The 20,538-nt window shown below is 45.0% G+C and overlaps 1 protein-coding gene and 1 long non-coding RNA gene across 2 annotated transcripts in view; both read right to left on the reverse strand.

The window, feature by feature from the left end:
* ADAMTS3 (ADAM metallopeptidase with thrombospondin type 1 motif 3) overlaps window positions 1-20,538 on the reverse strand; it is a 277,324-nt gene that overhangs the window by 104,990 nt on the left and 151,796 nt on the right. The window lies entirely within an intron of this gene.
* The window catches only part of LOC109309494, a 25,471-nt gene continuing 6,619 nt past the window's right edge, over window positions 1,687-20,538 (reverse strand). The window contains exons 2-4 of the long non-coding RNA XR_002100930.1: window positions 12,274-12,278; window positions 5,161-5,170; window positions 1,687-1,814 (exon numbers count right to left, since the gene is read on the reverse strand). This is a non-coding gene — a long non-coding RNA (uncharacterized LOC109309494). The remainder of the gene's footprint in view (window positions 1,815-5,160; window positions 5,171-12,273; window positions 12,279-20,538) is intronic.

Raw genomic sequence — 20,538 nt, forward strand, 5'->3', positions numbered from 1 at the left:
CAGTATAATAAACCAATGAGCCATTTAAATACAAATGCTAAGCTACTCTCCAGTGAGGTTTTACTCTGAGAAGTAACAGCCACTTAAAAATAGAAGCATCTTCCTGACAAGATTCCCAACCTGTGCACAATTCCTGCTTGTGGCTGCAGAAGTTAGTGGCTAATACAAGATTTTACTATTTTATACTCCCCAGTGGCTCTGCACAGGCAACACAGCAGCTGAAAAAGATCAGGAAGAATTTTATTTCTCTTTATGCATCAGCAGCAGCATAAAAAGAACAGGTTCTTTTTTGCTAAATTCCAATCACATGAATAATCAGTTACAATATAACAAATACATTGGAAGTGAGAATGCCACCAATCTAAATGAGGGCATAATTTAACATATGGAATCATTGCTGCTAGTGGTTATATATGGAAAAAGAAAAACTGCACTTTGACCTTCAGATTCATACTGAGAATCTTCACACATGCTCTGGGCTGAGTGGGGGACACTTTAATTACAGCAGCTCTCGGGAGCCACTCTAATTTAAGTGCCCACAGTGTCTCGTGTATCTAGCGTCCTGCGTATCAAAATAGTGGCAGGGGCATTTTAACTAAAGCTCACTGTACTGAGCAGGGGCATTTTAACTAAAGCTTATTCTGAAGCATGGGGGATACTGAATATATTGTGATGCCAAGGCTGCTGCTAATTAACATGCTCCAGCAGACTCAGTTTAATTAAATCTGCTCTGATGTAGAAAGGAAAGAGCACTAAGGAGTGGAGTATATAGATCCTCATTAAGTCTGCAGGGTTAGTAGTTAAAAGGGGCAGGGAAAAAATTACTATGAGAGAATGGCCTTGCCTTATAATGATTCTTGGGAGAATGTAAACCTTGCCAGAACATGCATGCTAGAGGAAAGAGCAACAAGTAACTCAACACTAACACAGGAATTTTTAGAAGATATATAGATGGAAAGTGTTACCAGGCAAAATGCTATTGTAAATGAGTAGATACAAGTCATTTTACATGTGTAACCTTTTTTCTTCCACCAACAGTGCAAGTCTCAGTAATGTAAACTTAGTAGGAGGAGTTTGGACAGGACATGTCAGTTTTAAAAATAGGAGTTGTATTCAGTAAAAAATGAAGTATGGACTATGCACCAGACCTTCATTAAAGAATGCCTATGAGATCATTTATCCAAAAAGTTCCTTCTATGTCCCTGATATGATATAAACCAGTTAAGTATTTATTTCAAGACATTTTATACCTTTAAGTAAAAACAGCTGTCACCAGCATTAACCTGTAATAAGATATAAAACAAAGATTTTAAAGGTGCCTTTCAAGTTCACACACACACACACACACACACACACACACACACGCACACTAGTTGTGCAAGTGCTTTAGGTGCAGATTTAAAATCCCAGTGATTTCAGATGCCTGATGTTTGGTGTATGTCAGTCAGAAACATGACAAATAAGTGACACGATATAACAGTCTTATAGGAAAATAGGTCTGGAGGGGACCTAATTAGATCATCTAGTTCAGCCCCCTGCTCAAGGCAGGAGCATCCTTCACTAAACCAACCCAACCAATTGTCTATCTAACCTGCTCTTGAAACTGTTCTGGGATGAAGAGTCTACAGCTTCTCAAGGTAACCGGGCCACCCTCATATTCAAAAAGCTCCTCTAAATCTTCATCCTAAATTTCTTCTGCTGTACTTTGAGGCCATTGCTCCGAGTCTTGTCCCCTATAGCCACAGAAAAAAGACAAGCTCCACCCTCTCTATAATCACACTTTAGGTATTTAAAGACTGCTATCAACCCTCCTCCTCAGTCGTCATTTTTCCACACTAAATAGTCCTAGTTCTTTCAGGCTTTCTTTCTAAGTTGTGCTTCCCAGGCCTCTAATCACTTTTGCCACTGTCCACTGGATTCTTTCCAAACTGTCCATATCTTTCTTGAAGTGTGGGACCCAAGATTGGATACAGTACTCCAGGTGAGGCCCACCAGTGCCAAATATAACAGAAGAAACACAAATCACTTTTCTTGATTTGTAAGAGACACCTTGTAACAGGGGGCCTGCTCGGGGCCGATATACCTGTGGCCCACCCACCTGTTTCTGGGCTAACCGCCCACCCTCTCGTCCACCACACCTTGTTGGTAATTAATTAACAGATGTTAATCAAGCGGGAGGCTGCCCATTTCTTGCCCCAATGCCAGGGGACGCTATCTGCAGCTCCATTTCTCCCCTACACCACAGCCCAAGCCTCGCAGATGGCATCCAGCCGTTCTCAACATCACCGGCCCCCACACTGGGCCCCAGAATCCTACTAACTGAACCCCACCTGGATTCCTCTCTTCAGGTGGCCTATTCCACCTTCATACTCAGCTATATAGCTCCCTGAGCTGCTTCCCCTTTGTGTGTGGTCCCCCCCTGGGACCTTTGGCTCACTACCCCTGGCTCACCTCCAGGCCAGTTGGAACCCCAGGCCCTCAACTCTTGGGCATCCCTTGTGGTGGGCCCCTGGCCCTTTGACCCTTCTGGTCCTGGCCCCAGCATTGACCAGTCAGGGGAAATCCAGACAGGCTATGGCCTCACTCTTTCTCTATGGGGTCCACCTGCCCAGCCCTCTAACAAGGGGTAAGCCACCCAGTTGTGGGGGCTATGGGGTTAAGGCACCCTGGCCTGCCTTTTACCAGGATGGTAACTGGCCTGGCATTTCCTGGGGGCTCCCGCACCAATGGGAAACCCACCAGGCCACTCCCAGCAGGGTGCCGTTTTAGGTCATACCCAGGACCAGGAGCATCCTGACCATCCCCTACAGCTCCTTCCTCACCTCCAGATAATACCAGCAGCCCTCCAAGCAGCAGCAAAACTGCCCTGTTTATATGGGCAGCCCCAGATTCAAAATAGATGTTCTCATCAGGGACCTGGCAGCTACTAGCTCCAGGCCCTTAAAGTGGCAGCACAAACAGTGTCCTAACACACCTGTTACTAGAGGGGTGGGCAAAATATGCTCACCAGGCACTTTCATCCAGCCCATGGTGCCTGCCAACTATCTGTACCCTACCCAGTTCTTCCACCCATGAGGGAGGGAGCAAGGTGCCCACACATACATACACCCCCACCAATAGATCCTATTGCGCCTCGCTCTCAGTCTTGAGCGCTGAAGGGCCCGGCCCAGCTAACATGCAGCTTCTAGGCAGGACTGCTGCAGCTACTGCTGCAGCCACCGGGGGACCTGCTTGGCTTCTCTGGCATCCCGCTCACTCCAGGCAGCAAGTAGGGAAGTGGTGGGGGAAGGGGGCAGGGAGCTGCAGCTGGGCAGGAGCACAGAGCGTAAGGCTGGCGGCAGTGTGAAGTCCGCATCCAGGGTGTCAGTGCCAGCATGAAGCTAGGGCGAGCAGGGTGCGAGTGGGGAGGGATCCTCCTCTACACTCCTCCCATGGTGTGCAGCCCCCACAGGTGGCAGCAGCAGTAGCAGCAGGCAGGGGCACCTCTATTGCTGGGGCTCCCTACCATGTAGGTGTAGCCCCCACAATCATGCACCACAGGAGGGAAGCACCATGCACTGGAGCCAGCTACCTGTCTCACCCCCTGATGTGCAGGTCCCAGGACTCTGACTGGAAGTGGAGGGGAGCCCCAGCCCCCGCTTCATGGCAGAGTCCTGGGACCTGTGCAGCAGGGGGCAAGGAAAACAGTTGGCTCCAGCACACGGCACTTCCCTCCAGTGGCATGCGGGTGTGGGGCTGCACATGCACAGCTGGGTGCCCTGGCAAGAGAGGCACTTCATCTCTGCATGCAGCACTGGCTGGAGCCATGCACCACTGGGTGGCACCTCCTGTGCTGGGCACGAGCACTCTGAATGCCCGTGCCTGCTGCTGCTGCTGTGAGCCATGGGGGAGTGTGGTGGGGTCCCCACAACTCCCCCACACTCTCTCACACCCACCCACCCTTCCTCACACTCCACAACCACCCCCACATATACACCCCCTCAATATAACCTACTGTCCCCCACATATGTCCCTCACCTGCCATGGCCCAGGTTCACCCAGAAGCATACTGCCAGGGAACTAGAATGGAGCAGAGGCAAGAATGGAGCAGAGGCAGGACCCCACTTCTCAGTCTCAGTCCTCAATAAAGTTAACCTTCACACAGATTCCACTGAACCCTATGCATAACAAGATCATAAAAGTCTTAATTCAGCAGTGCCTGTGACAGTTAATCCAGCAGCTGTCAGTCAGGCAACTTCCTCTACAGCCAGAGCCATCCCTTGGGGTGTGCGGGGCCTGGGGCATATCAGTCTGTGCGGGGCTTGGGGGTGGCAAGCGGCCGGAGCATGAGGAGCTGGTGGTGCACAGTGGCCATAGCGGGGCCTGTAGAGCACCGTCCATGGGGCCCTCCAAAGCGCAGGGCCCGGGGCTGTTGCCCCTTCCCCCCACCCCGGGACGGCCCTGTCTACAGCAGTGGTCTCCAACCTTTTTAAGTAGAAGATCACCTTTGGAATTTAAAAGCAACCCAAGATCTACCGTGTGCCACCGCCACCCCCACTCCCCACACAGCAGGTAAGTCTGTGGGAGGAGAATGGAGGGCAGATCAAGGCAGAGGGAGAAAAAATTATTTGGGGGCACACCTCCCCAGCAGGTAAATCTCACCGAGCTGGGGCCCCACTCAATTTACCCCTTCACTGTCCTTCACCGCAGGAGCCTTGATTTAAGCCCTCACCCCTTCCCTCCCCCATGGACTGACCTTCTGGGCTGGAGCATGTGTGTTCATACATGCGGGCACTCAGCCCTCCACCCCAGCCTCAGATCAATTCTAAGCAGCTCCAAGATCTACCGCAAGAGACTCCGAGATCTACCGGTGGATCAAGATCCACTGGTGGGTGACCACTGCTCTACAGCAAGAGCCTTTGCTCTTCTTCACAGGCACATGTGAATAAGAAGAACTAAATAATAAACTTTATTGCAGAAAAGCAGGCAACCTCTGTAGTAACTTGGTCTTTCTAACAACCTTGCTAGCTGCACCCTAACTCAGGGACCATCTCTCAATCCTCAACTTCCTCAGTATCCTGTTATAGAACATCTTTAATGATATTTTCTATCACTAAACCACCCAGTCATTACTTATACCATTTCTCCTTTTATTTGCAACAGGAGTGTCTCCACACTGACAGTCTTCTTTCTGTGCAATTTCAGTGAAGATACAGATGGGATAATTTGATCCACAAAACGTTTTAGTAGTTATGAAGACATTCTTGGTTGTACAAGGTTGTTCTAGTCTGTTTTCACAATACTGGGTGGTCAGCTTAATGCAAGCGCTCTTTGAATAGTCAAAGCACTATATATTGCAAGTGACCTTAAAACTGAAGCACTCACAGAAATATTAAGGGACTTGTGTTAATGTCAGTAAACATGGCCTTTGTGGATCATTACATCCATTTAAATATTCATTTTTGCTTAAAAATGATCATATGTGAAAAACACCAAAAGGAATTTGCTACTACATGACATTTTAAAAGGCAAGTACATTTTGTAATATGGGTTAATGTAAAGCCTGCAACATTCTTTATAGCATTTACTAATTCTAACATTTTCCACAGCACAGTAAGTTTGCTTTTTCCTGTGTCCCCTGGGGATCCAGGGAACCGGGGGGGGGGGGCATGCTCGGGCAGCCATGGACAAAGCCTACAGTTAGGGGTCCCTAACTTCCCCAGTGGCAGCGAAACACAGTGGGCCAGGTCAGGGCAGTATGGGCAGGCTACTAAGTAAAGTATTTTGTGTTGGAACCTCCTAGTGCTCCTTATCTATAAACACAGGACACCAGCACCCTGGCCGATGTCATCCTAATCCATTTTACCCCACAGCACGTGGCGTCTATTCATTGTTGCAGGATGCAGACCAGTGGTTTTTGCCTGCCTCTGACTGTGACAGATGATGGTCCCTGATGATGCTGATGCATAGAGAGGGCAAGGGATTATCACTGCATCATTTGGCTCTTTCCTGAAATGTCAAGGAATGCCTAATGGTTTACCTTCCTACCTGATATGACCACCTTGTATACTGAGACTAGGACCAGATAAAGGAAGCCACTGACCCCAGCTTAACTGTCTAACTCATTTCTTCCCCACTGTGAAACAGCCCTGAGCAGGACAAACTGAGTTTGCTGGGACAGGGGCCAGAGGGAGCCAGGACTGACTTTCAGGACCAGTATCAGCCCTTACAGGAGTCCAGGACTGGACAGACAATCAGGACTTAGAGGATTCCAAGACAGTACAACTAATTAGCATTTAAAGGGGGCCAGAAGAATACAACCAATGCTGTAGCTACTTACAAGGGAACCTGAACAGCCAAGTTCTGAATGTCCAAGTGGCAGACCTGATGTTTTAAAAGCTGTCTTATTTTTCATTGCCTTGCTCACTCAATCACTATGCCTGTAATAAACCATATTTATCTATCCCTAATTTGCTGTTCACCAGGCCCTTCAAGGTCAAACTTTCCACTTTTTCAGACAGAGGGCCAAGCAACAAAGGAAAGTTAAACTGAACTTCTGGGAATGGGAGATGGGGAACTTTGTAGCTGGGCAAAATGCCAGCCCCAGCACCTTATTACCAGCTCTAGGCATGAAGCCATTCTGAGAACTAAAGGCACTGGGCTCTTGGTGGTGGGGGAGGGGTTGCTGAGGCAGGCATTATGTGGGCAATTAACTTAAACAGCATTAATCACTGCCTTACTGAAATGGGACTCACGACACAATGACAGTAACAAGACCTCACAGTGACTGCTTAAGGAAGCCCTCCCAAAAACAATATGGATTCCACTAATCTGCCCCTTTGCCTACAGTGAAGCTTTTTACACCTCACATGTGTGTGGAGGAGGGGAAGGGGGGAGAATGGGCCATGGTGGGGCATTTCCCAAGTGCTTCCAGAGCAGCTCTAAACTGCAATTTGATAAAATAAGCATCCCCAAACTCATTCATAATTCTGGCATGCCATTTACTATCTCTTGGATCTGTCTTGCTGCAGAGCTGAGTCTTGTGGGGCACTGGGTCTATACTGAGAGACGGCTGGGGTACATGGGGAAGTAGGAGGGGAGAGGTGGAGAAGGCAAGCAGCAGGAAGTTCCAGTCCTTTATTATCCAAGCCCAGGCTGCTTCAGAGTCTACATGGCTCTGGCGTCCTGCCAGCCATGGCAGGAAGGGCTGTGGAGCCATGGTGCAAGAAGGGTGGATTCGTGTGTGGAGGTCCTGGATGAACTAGAAGGATTTTGGAGGTTTCCAGGTGGTATATGGGGGGAATGTGGGCCCTAGATGGGTAAAATGAGTCCTAGGGTTCCCTGTAGTTGATGTTGAGAGGATGCAAAGGATACAAGGTCCGATGCTGGTCTTGGGTAGCTGGTGAGCACATAATGGCTTGAAAGTCACCATGCAAGGCAATAAGTAGGTGGGATGGCCACCTAGATCCTAAGATGCCAAGAGATGCCACTTTGTGTTGCTTGATCCAAAGACTACCCTCCTCAGGGTGGCCAGAAGAAACATTTCAAGGACTCCCTCAAGTCGTCCTTGAAATGTTTCAACACTGACCCGAAGTCTTGAGAAGATCTTGCTTATGACGTTTTCATCAGGTGAAGCCTCAGCCTTACTGGAGCTACAGTCTAAGTGGAGAATTGTTGAGGCAGAGCAGAAGTGCAAACAGTGTAAATCTGGCAACAACAGCACATCCACTATTGATCAAGCAAACCAAAGTGGCATCTCTTCCTCAGTATACCACAGAGAGTTCAAAGCAAAAATTGATCTGATCAGCCACTCATGTGCTCACAGAAACCAAACTAACCAGTGATGTCATAGTCATCTCCAAATTCAAAGGACGAACAACAACAAGACCCTTGTGTAGTAGGGTCCTCAGATCAGGGCCAGACCAGCCAGACATAGTTCAAGGGGGGCCAGGACTGGACCTGAAGCCATGAATTGTAAGATGACTGGAGAATTGACTGGTCTGCCAGTCCTGTGAGACAATCAAGGCAAAACTGTACAGAAATCCATCACAATAAGGTGGGACAAACTGCTGGTAGATCTTATTGCAGAAACAGTTTGGAGGATATGTCCCAAAATAAGTAATGCAGATAGCTGTATGCTCCTGTCTTGTCCTGCACTGAAACATTTTCTGCTGCAACAAAGGTAACATCTTTTTGCACGCTTTTAGTTTTAAAGAACCTGAGCTAATAGAGGGGCTAACCTGTAAAGGCTACATGCACAACTGAGACTGAAATGGTTTAAGCAGCCAGCAATATAAGAAAATCCCCTTAAAAACAAATATCAGAAACGCTAAAACAACACTGAAAAGCAGATCAGAGAAAGTAAAAAGCTAAAAATCAAGAAAGTAAGATTTCTCTGATCATAAAGTTAAAAATAAAAAACCGACAGATTATTGGAACAGACCTTTCTGATATTTTTTCCATATGTAGAATTTTCTCTCATTGATGTAGTTCTTCCATCTTCCCTGTTTTGCTGGACATCACCACTTCGTTAGTTAATCACTTTACTCAAATGCAATGACTGACATGTTTACATGTAGTTGCTTAGTTGAAAATGCTGCTAAAGGAATTTGTTTTTAAACATGTGGAACCTGTTACTACAATAGTAAGTGTACAACAGTAGCGTGGCATGGAAGACTGCTGTCATCTGTGCAACTAACCACAGTCATTATCTTTACTGGGAGGTTCACTGTCTACTGTCAACAGCAATTATTGCCTAATCATCTCTTTATCTACCCTAAGCCTCAACAAGACTGCAAAGCCAACTAAACTGTCCAGATATAACAGCAAGACATCAGGATAAAACACAACTATGCTGGTTATTTAGACATTTGGAATATAGATTTGCTTGGCCAAAAGAAGAGAAATAGTAAATAGCCAGACAAGAAGCTCTTCAGTTCGCTCTCTTCAAGGACTTGTAAATACCTGGAAACATTTTTATATCATCTGATTTTGATATTTAATTCCTCCTCTAGAAATGAACACCTTAAAAATCAGTCATTTGGATCAATTCTATAACTAGAATAAATGTATCACTACAGGGATCTATAGACTTGTACTATCCGAGAATTTACCCTTCACGGACAGAATCTACTGCTGTTGCAGAGGTTGGTGTCCTTTGAGTAGCAAAACTGTACTATAAGTGACCGTCCTTCACTTTTTGAGAAAAACAGAAATTGTACCCCTGCTATTAAGCCTTTGCTGAGTAGCTTTATGGCTATGTACTCCTGTCACAAGCTAAACCAAAAACCTGCTGCAGTCACTGGGGGTGCTGCCTGGCCTCCAGCAGATCCTCCTTGTGTCCCTGCTACAGCACTTGCTCTAGGCAGCAGGTAGGGAAGCTACAGCTGGGTGGGACCATGGAGCTGGTGCTCAGCAGGGCAGCAGGATCCTGGAGCTCAGGTGGGCAGGGTGTGGGTGTGTGGGATTTGGGGGGTGTAAGGGAGGATATGCCCCCCCCCACCATGGCACACCCAGCAGTGCACAGCTCCAGCCAGTTCCAGGACATGCACATGGCAACAAGAAGCAGAGTTAGGCTGGCCCGCCTCTACCATGAGGGGCTCGTGCAGCTCCTGGGACTCATGCACCACCGGGGGGAAGCCACATGAGATCAAGGCAGCTGTCTTCCCACTCCCTGCCACCACATGCAGTTCTTGGGACTCTGCTGGGCACTTGCAGCTGTGCGAGCCATGAGCACCCTGAGGGCCCACCACCTGCTGGTGCTGCCAGTGGTGCAAACTATGCACAATAGGGAGGGCATGTGGTGAGGTCCCCATGCCCCTCACAACCCACAAACCCCACACACACTCCGCCCACACTTTCCTCACAACCCCCCAACATACCCTACACTCCCCCCACACACAGCCACACCGGCCAACCACTGCACACACATATACAGCCCACCATACACCCCCCCCATACACACACACACTGCCCCACACACAATATACAAAAGGAAGATTTTTATTTTGGGGCTATTATGCAATCACCTCTATACACACCAAGCAAACACATAAATCAGGACAAAAATATTTTTTAAATAAAATTCAAATATGCTATAACACCTGTTTGATTTTTTCCCCCTGATTCCAGGATGGCTTTTTTTCCCCCCCCCCGAGTGCTTGTGGGACAAGGGGAGGGACTTCTAGTGGCAAAGGTCAGGGGATAGGGGGTGGGACTTCTAGTCCCAAGATGGGGATCAGGAAGTGGGGAACTTGTCACAGGGTGGGCCTTCCGTTGGGCCCGCTATAGCTCACCAAAACTCATTAAGTGGCCCTCCAGCTGAAATAACTGCCCACCCTTTAAGTAGAGGAACTTTTTCTTGCCAACATGCTTAAAACCCTTCAAAGAAGTTTGTCTTAAATTCACAACATATTCCTCCACAAATTCCTACGAGTGTAAGTCAACTGCCATTGCAACTTATACCCAAACATTATCTGAAAATATAAATCAAGTCAATCAAGAATGCACTTATTTTTTAACTTTCTTATAGCTCACATTAGCGGTTCTGTATTTCCTCTAAATACTAGGTTTCCTCTGACAACTCGTCAACTACCATGACTGAATGAGGAAAGGGCCAATTCTGATGTTACTCAAGACAATGGGAGGTTTGCTATTGCATTCTCTAGGACAGTGGAGGTCACCCTTTTTGGCAAATTGACACAAATTAACCCCACACCCTTCCTCAGTGCCATTCTAATTCCCTTTTTATGCTCAATCTGCTGCCCTGCTTTTTGCTTCTTGCCCCATCTGCCACTGTGCTGTCTGTCTGTTCCCCAAATCAGACATGTCCCACACAAAGGCTTTCCTTGCCACTTGTAGCATGCTTGTCTCAAGCTGGTCACCCATGCCCTAGGACAGTGATTCTCAGCTGAGGTAATGCACCACCCTGGGGTGATGCAAGATCCTTTTAAGGATGCTAAGCAATTTTAGTGTTCTGAGGTGTGCAACTACCTATACATGATTCACAAGACAGAGTTTTCAAAAGGAATCTACAATGTCAGAAACATTCCGACCTGCTGCAAACTTCAAGTTCTCTGCAACAAAAGTGCTCCATTATTTGTCCATCCTGAAACAAAAAAAAAAAAAAAAAAAAAAAACCCAAGAGAAAGCACTAGAGAGTTTCTTATCCACTGTCAGACAACCTGTTTAAGACTGGATGGCTAAGTTTAGCTCTTCTTGCACAGTGTAAAGTAATGCTGCCATTTTATATTAGTTTTTAAAACTGGGTGCTGCTTAATTTAAAAAACAGTATGGAGATGTGTCTTGAATCTAAGAAGGTTGAGAAACCTTTGCCCTAGGAACAGGATTCAAGTGAGAAGTACTGTCACATTAATCATACCCTAACCAGAAAGATGTTTTAGAGTCAACTTTGTTCAGAAGTAGCATAAAAGGACAGCTTAGCCAGAGCCTATTTCACACAACAGCAAGATTAATGGCTATGATGGCAGCCAAAAAAGCTCTCTGATGCCTTTCTTGCAATACCAGAGGTTCTTTTGGGAAAGGCAGAAAGAGACAAATGACTGGGAGAGGCGCCCAAGTGGTTAGGTCACATGTAATAGTTAAAACCATAAACCTGAAGAACATGGAATATGCTCAGTATCAGGATAGTGAGTCGCGGCACTAAGTACTGGCAGCCATGCTCTGAAGCACAACCAAGGGAATCAGCCACACTAATATTCCATTGTCTGATATTAAACAAACAGTCATTCATAACAAATTCTGATGGTTGCACAGGCATTCTACACTTAACCAGTTTTTGTCTTTACATGGACAAAACCTTTTAGACAGAAGCAGAGAAAGAGAGATATTAAAAATAAAAGAATATAGCTATTTGTGGCCCTCCATCTGTCTTAGTTAATGGGAATAATATGCAGAAGACTTGTTACCACTGCCCATTATTTCAGCTGGAGCATTTTCTGTGAAACATTAAAGAATAGGCTTGATGGCGAGAGACAGGGGGCAGAAAGACGGCTGTCAAAAACACAGCACTAAAAACTTTTCTTACATTAAAACAAAAGAATTGTCTAAATTAGTCAGCAGACAAACTACTGCTAATGGAGACAAAAAATGGAACAGAATACAAGTACAATATTGGAAGCAGCTGGGCACACATTCTCATGCTTATCAACATGTCTCACTCTTCCTAGGTGTCACGGGCATCTTCCCAGATGAATGGCCAGGCTGCAGTGAAATGGCAGAATGCTAGGTGGGATACATTATATACCTGAGCTGGATATCTGTTCCGCGGTTCACTCTCCCTAAATCCCATAGGTCAGGCTGTCATGCAAGAGCAACTTAAATTGCTAGGATTGTCCATTGAGCGTTTAGGTAATCAAACCGCTGAAGCCTTAGGAATTGTTAATGATAAGGTAGATGAAATCAGACAGTATGTAATGCAAAATCACTTAGCTTTGGATTATTTGTTAAGCAAAGAAAATGGAGTATGTGATTGGCTGGGAAACCGCTAGCTGCAGTTTAGGGGTAGATGTTGTTTCGAAATTAAATCAATCCAACAAAATTATAATGTCACAGACATTATAGCAGGCATTGAAGAAGTCGTTAAAGATGCAAAGGAAGTAGGCAGCCTTTGGAATACCATTTTCAACCGATTACCCTCACTCTTTTCTCTTGGCAATTCCACACTCTTTTCTCTTGGCAATTGGCGCCAGTTTTTCTGGTCAGTATTTTTGTTCCTCCTCGCCGTAGGATTTTTGATTTGTTTAGGATGTGCCATATTCCACACTCTAGCTAATCACATCTCCACCCTCTCAGTTAGTATCCCTGAGCAAATGCAGCCACTGTTGCAGGACGCTGACGAGGAACACCTCGTTTGAGCCCTGCAGCCATGGCCATGCGGGGGGTGTCACAGGCATCTCCCCAGATGAATGGCCAGGCCGCAGAGAAATGGCAGAATGCTAGGCCATAACACAGGCCTCTGGACAGGTGACCCCTGTCATGCTCATGAGGCAGGGAAGTCAACCGCATCGAACTGCCATCGAAGCAGAAACGAAATTGCAACATAACTGACTAAGCAGAAAACAATGAGGGGACTGCAGTGAGGAAGGGGCTACTGACGAGTGAACAGAATGCTGGTAGGAAGGTAACACAATTGGCCAGTAAAAATAAGTGAAAAAGAGTAAGGGTATAAAAGGGTAGAGCCACAAGGCCCTGACGGGGGAAGTTCGAACCGTAACTTCAAGCGTCAAAGGGCCCATGGACTGATCACCCGCAGGGTCGGCCCCTCCCCACCGAGTGCTGCCTCAGGTCGTTCTTGAGGCCTCTGTGAAGAGACTAACGTTCCCAGCCATGAAGCCGCTCCTTTTGTTTGCTGTAGTGGTAAGCATGCATGTAAGGCTGTAGCCATTTATGTTTGTGTTTGTCTGTCTTTCCTGTAAGAGACATGAGCCAGCCGTTGACCAAGTCTGAGACTAGGGCCCTGGCCAGCCGCACCAAAACCACTCGTGGTTTTGAAAGCAAGGGGCCTTAAATCGAACCTCGTGACCCAACGAACACCGCTTCGCAGCTTTGATTGTTTGATTATTGTGTGTTGTCATAGATTAGTATTATATAGGAAATCATTTGCTTGAGTTGTCAATATTTTATAGGTTCAAACCAAATAAATATTGCATATTAATCATAAGCTGTGTCCTCACTGGTGTCCAGCCTGCCGACCTAGCCACAACTGGGCATTTTCAACCTAGTGTGACACTAGGGTGCATCCCGACGAGCATTCATGTGCGGTTTGCAGCACCTCAGAGCTGTTTGAGGTGCTGCAAGCTGCACATGGCACACAATCACCTGCTTGCTGCACTGCTAATTAGCAGCATAGTGGGGGGTTTTCCTGACATCAGGAAATCCCAGCGTTAAAAAAACCCACCACTGAAAAAAGCGGCATGGTGCACACAGCCTGTGAAAGGGAGTCTGGCCAGCCAGAGTCACACTCTGGCTGCCAGCCATGCTCCAAGTGGCCTGTTCAGTACTGTTGCTGCCCTGGGAGGCCCCCACAACCCTAGGTAAGGCTGCTGGAGCCAGCACAGATCCTGGCGTCAGCCTCCCCTATCCCACCCAGGTCATTTTGCATGTGCCAGAACACATATGCCAAGGCGTGCCTGGGGACAAATATGTGCCTCTATTTGGCCCATGGCAAATATGTGCCCCTGCATGTGCACATTCATCTTGATATGTCCCTAGGGTAGTTAGTTGCCACAACAGTTCAGTCCTTGGTCCCTCTTTTGACACTATTGTAACAGATTCCAATTACACTGGACATTTTCAACAGACTTTGCCACGCATCTGCCCATATATGATTCCAGTTATACGACCTTCATTACATTATTCAATGAATGTCACTTGTCTTTGGCTCTCTAAGCAAAGCCTTTGTTCACATGTGAAAAAAACAAGGACAGCAGATCAAATGTAAAGCCTCCACCAGAGAGATAGTGTGGGAAGACAAAGATTTACCCTATACATATGGACATATATCCATACATATACACCCCCCCCACACACACTCACATACATACATACATATATATGAGAAACTCTTGGTGTGTGTTTCTTCTGCTACATTCTAAAGCAAAGTTTGGTATTACCTAGAATACCATCACCACAGAAAGTCCATATTTACAGTAATGATGCTATTCAATGAATAAGCACTTTCAATAGCAATCCTGTCACTGCCACAATGGTGACCCAAGATACCCATGTAGTATGCATACAGGAAAAGAACATAGGGAAGAGAGTATCCATGAATAGCTGGGCAGACTTGATAACCCTCTATTTAATTCATGTTAATTTCCAACTATTAAATAATATTGTACTTCATCAATAAGGAGGCAGTGGAGACAAATAGCCTACCCAGGTTAAAAAAGGGACTGGAGAAATTCATGGATGATAAATCTTTTAATGGCTAATGAACAGAATGATTGGAAATGTTTTCTCTGGCATCTCTAAACCAATGATGCCCGATACCAGGCAGGGTATTGAATAGGGGATAGATCACTCTAGAGATAACTGGTTTAATGCCCTCCCCATATATTATCCACTTCTGCCTTTGTCAGAGACAGGATACTAAGTTAGATGGACCATGGGTCTGACCCAGTATCGCACTTTTTATGTCCATAATTTCTCACATCAATTGTAGTGTTGTTTTCACCTGTGAATCCTCCACTTTTTGTTGTAGGGACTTCACTGGTGTTGTTAAATTCTTATCTTAGGAAAACTCCTTTGAAACATTTTTATCAAAGGAAATAAAAAAGAGAAACATTCTTTAAAAATAAGTGACATGCATTTAAAATAAGTGACATGTTTAGAACAAGTGATTTTACCTGAACAAAGAAAAAGCAAAAGTTCTAAAGAATCATACTACTGTACAGAACAATGTAATAACTTGTTAGATGTTCCCAAAAAAGTCATTACATCTTTTATATATCTTTATGACCACGCACCACCACTAGACTTTAGAGGTTTGTAAATCTTTCAACAGCTTTTTTTCCTATTGCTTCACTCCAGTCACTGGGAAGTAGAAATGAGTCCTCATAAAATGAATGCATCTGATTAAGAAATGTTTCTTTCTGAAGAATCTAAAATAGAGACTCACCTGACTACCACTTCTCTAATTTATTTAACTCTAGCTAAACATTTTCTAGAAAAACTCAATATCACATTAAGGAGTTAGAGACAAAGAAAAAAATGCCAGATTCACTCAGGGTAAATTATAAAATTATGACATGGAAAATACATTAAGTATTTTATTAATATCCTGTAATGTTCATTTTTCCCCACTGTTTCCTTCTTCAAAAAATTATTTAAATGATTCTAAAAAATAGTCTGGCGTAAAGTAACTTTGCTGGAAAAGTCCAGGTCACAGATATGTACTTCATACTCACTGAACTCTACCTTACGAAGTCTGACTTGCTACTACACTGCCAGTCAAAATTTTACCTCAAAGAGTATTTTTCCAGAGTAGATTTTATGGAAAGGTATTCACTTCATGACTCCAAGCACACTTCCCTCACTTGCCCTTTAATGCAGCCTAAAGCCAAGAGGTGAACATAACGAGCAGATTCAGATGTTGGATGGCTTATGCAGAGATAAACACTTAAAGGAAACAGGAGAAAGGAATTCACAGTATTCAGTCACATAAAAGGAATAACCAAGTGTGTAAAACTGAAAATGTGGAAAAATATTTTTGTAGCCCATATTACAAAAACAAAGAGAACTTCAAACACTCCTCCAATGATGCTATGACTCACAAATTATTCTGGTGTTCAACAATGGCTCATTTCCTTCCAATGTCCTACTACTGAGTTAATCATTAATGTAGTTGAAAGCATAATTGTCCTTAATTGTTCAGTTGTCACTAAGTGGATTCCAACCTGAGCCATTCCAAAGCTCAACAGATGTTTTTTGGAGATTTGCCTTTGGATGAGCCTGTGCACCTGCACAGACTCTGACCGAACCCCAGGATAAAGGTTCCTCCATTTCTAACAACCAACTGCCAGCTGGCATCAAGAACCAGCACTTAGATAAAAGCTTGCATACATGACAGGCTGTCACTAGTTATAAAGCTGCCTGCTCTGAACATGTACCCGTAAGTTAGCAACATATATATTTTGGCAAAGGCAAAGTTTACTGAACAGCTGAAAACGACTTTCTCAAACAGTTTAATCTGGGGACAGGGAGATTTCTGCCTGAAACTCCCTAACAAACTACGTCTGGACAAACTTGTCTGTAGATTTAACTCAAAAAGTCCACTGAAGTCAAAGATTCCTGACTTCAAATCAAGTCTCATATACAGGAGCTTTGTAAACTCCAAGTGCTGTATTCCCACATCCAAGGCAAGAGGGCCTTATTCTGTACAAATACTGCATGCCATTATGATTATTTCTGTTTTTCAAAGAAGGAAAACATTACAATATGCACTCTCCTCCCACCCCGTATATACTAAATTTATCAAACCTAAAGACAAGTATTGAAAGTCTTCAAAATTAAGTTCTTGTTGCTTCATGCTGATGGTGCTTTAATTATTTTATATGTACAAATAAGAAAAAAAATCATTTTAAAAGAAACTATACCTTTGTCTGTATCTATACAGTATCATTTCTATACTACACATGGTCATTTCCTCCTTTAAAATGCTTTAATCATAAGGACACACAGAAGTTTTTATATGTATGAAAGAAAGCTAAGCACCATTTATGTATGCATACCATGCAGCAGACATCATTCAGGTTTTTGAGAGAGCAGACGTATGCTAAATTTTACCTTGGATATATGAATTTTGCATAAAAAATAATCTACCACATACAATAAGATTTAAACACCACTTTTTTTAATCCCGTAAGGGTTGGTAGGACTATATTCAAGCTCTAGTTTTCCCCAGCTTTGACCCATGCATGCCCCTATTCAGTGCAGCATGGCCTCCTGACTACCCCTATAACTACCACCCAAACCTCCAATTAGACCCAGAACAAACCATCTCTCTAAGTAAAATGTCACTCTGAGTCATGGTCCCACAGCACCCCTGGAGCTGTCACACCCTAGCACCAGAGTACCTTGCACCTGCGGAGTTATATCCAGCAGTCTGATTCTATAGATGAGGCCCAGGATTACACACTGTGCTGGGTCCAGGGCAGCCCATCCCTGCACTGGTAGAAAGGGTAGCTTCCTAAGGCTGGTGGCCTAGAGCAGGGCTGTGGCTACCACTGCCTGCCTCCCCCTGGGTCCTGCACATTCACAGCTGGAGAGAAGGCAGCAGCCAGCCTGCAACCCCACACATCTGGGATAAATGTATGTCTCTGCCTTGGATTGCCTTGTGGCTGCAGGTTGGGTATGTCTGCATATTTTTGAGAGGTGGGGCAAGCAGGCTGGCTTTAGGAGTTGCTGGTCCTCCCAGGTCTGCTGCTATATAAAGAGCTAGATGCTGTCAGGAAAGTTTCAGAGGAAGGCCCCTTTCCCCTTCCCAAAGATGTTGCTACTCAGTTACTTACCCAGTTCTTTTTCTTCATAGTGACTTTCTAAAGAGGGTATTATACTCAGGGCCATGTTATATGTCAGCAAATATGGGTAGCCCCTCCTGCCCGCTTTTTGTTAAGTGATGCAATTTTGATTTAAATTAATAACAAGTTAATTGTAAGCAGGTCCAGTGTGCATATCTATGACTTCTATTCAGCCCAAAACTGAGGAAGTTTACCAGTGTGGGAGTATCTTCTGTCACTTTGGAACACTGTTTATTTGTGGAACAACATCTTGAAAAAAACACTTTGCTTGTCTTGCAAGGTGCTTCAATAGTGCACACTCTCTATGAATTTGTTCCTCGAAGCCAAGGAATTTCACTATTAGAGGGGAATTGCCAACTTTCCCTATTTGGTGAGGAAGGTCCCATTCCTGAGGCTGCCTCTTGATTTCCTGTACTGTATGTTTTAATAAGTCCTTCAGTCTGGTGGAATGCTGACCAAGACTGCAAAAAAATTTAAAAAGGAAATATCTTGAGATGGGAAAACATTTAGGAGGCATTTTTTTTCCATGGAACATGAGTGGACATATCTATAAATACAGCAGAAAGGGACAGTCCTCTATGTAAGCCATATTTATGGGAGGGTTTCCCAGTAACATTTAAAAATACACTGGAGCAAGTCAGGAAGAAGTTGGCAAACAGCACCTTTGTTGGTGAACAAAGCAAACCCCTGTGACCAAGGTATAGTAGCTATTTTTTTAGTAAACAAATGCACCCTGGCAAGAGTCTTATACTGAATGCGAACAAAAAAATGGTGAAACAAGAACGATTTGCAGAACTTGCAAGTACAGCTTACTTCCTATGGCCATGTCCACACATGTAGGCACGTGTAGTTTGTGGTGCCACAAACTGCATGCCTTGCATGTTAAACCATGCAGCATGCTGCTAATTTGCAGTGCACTGGCAAAATTTGCTACCGGGATTTCCTAGCTGCAAAAAAAAGCCTTGATAAAAAAGTGAGGTAAAGCACTTGAAAGTAGTGTGTGCCCAGACAAACACAAATATGGGGGAGCAGGCAGCCAAGGACTGCCTGCTCTCTCATCTCCATGGGCTGCTCCCCAGCTGGCTGGTTTGCACAGTGCCTCAGCATGAGGACTGCCTGTTAGCTATGCCCACACTAAGGCACCCTTTGCCCCAGCCAACCCTCCCTGCAGTACATGGAGCCTGGCTGGGAGCTGGGCATGGGCAGTTTGCCTGTAGGGGAACAATATGTATCTCAACAAAGTACACATGCAAGTGAGTGCACTGTTGCACAAAGTAGCAGCACAAAACTTTTCAAAATGAGTCATGGCATCATGAGATAGGAACTTTCTGAAGGAACAACGAGGCTTTCAGTTTGTCTGCTTGTATTTTACCATAGTTTCCATTTACTTTTTCAAATCCAGGGCAAAAGACTTCAGGAAATGTGTAACCCTGCTCTGGTTCTTTACCAAAAAGGAAAGACTTATTTTGCAAACTGGGAAGGCTGTGGAAGCAAAACTACTTAGCCTTTAAAGAGAAACCCCTGTATTTCTCTTTAGACAAGTCAGCTCACTCTGAAGACAATAATGTCTTGCTCTCCCTAACTGCTGTCAGAAGGCCTGGTGGGGAAGAAAAAGAAAAAGAAAATCTGGGATAAGAGGAAGTCTTGAAACTCATGGACAGTGCATCATTGGTTTGGCATGCACAGTAAATAGGGCAACATTAAGCTCCATGTACAGACAACAAAGGAAATCTTCACTACAAAAAGATTATTATGGCAACCTATTGGTGGAATTTATTGTTGGCTGAAAAAATATTATTACAAATCATACAAATAATCTCTGGATGAAGTTGTATTCCCAATCTGTTAAAAATGCCGTTGCTCCTCTTGTTTCAAAGAAAGGAGAACACAGTGCTTCCTGCCTGAACAGTGCAACCTGCAACAATGAACAGCGTTAAGCATAGGTAGCCTTTCTTAAGGAATGTCTTACTTAATGATCCACAGCTACAAAGCTGAATCAGGAGGTATGCTGAACATGGCATAAAGGAATCTGTATGTCAGTAGGAGGGTAAAGTAGATAGAAACTCAGAGGGATATGATCAGCAGTCCACCCCAATGGTTAAGGCCACAGATCTGATACCAAACTAGCCAAATACCGCAGAGCAAGCCCTGGGAGGTCTGAAGTCCAGGTCCAAGAGACAAGCCAAAATCCAGGACTAGAAGGGAAGTCATAGATCAGGCCAAGGAAGGAACTAACAGAAACCAAAGAATCAGATGACCACGAGGAGCAAGCAAGAACAGGGAGCTTTTCCCAGTCTCAAGGGGGGGGCGTGCAAAATACGGCCTGTGGACTGAATCTGGCCCATCAGGCCATTCTACCTGGCCTGTGGGACCCCTAAAATATTTAGAAAATATTTATCAGCTCCTGGCTGCCTGTCAAAGATGACAGGAGCCAGGAGCAGTAGGGCCCAAGGGGAACTGGCAGCAGGAGGCAGGAGCTCAGCCCCACCCACCCCCAACCATTTCCCTGCTTTCTGCC

Source organism: Crocodylus porosus, unplaced genomic scaffold (assembly GCF_001723895.1).
Source record: "Crocodylus porosus isolate Cpor-Errol unplaced genomic scaffold, CroPor_comp1, whole genome shotgun sequence".
Taxonomy (NCBI): Eukaryota; Metazoa; Chordata; order Crocodylia; family Crocodylidae; genus Crocodylus; species Crocodylus porosus.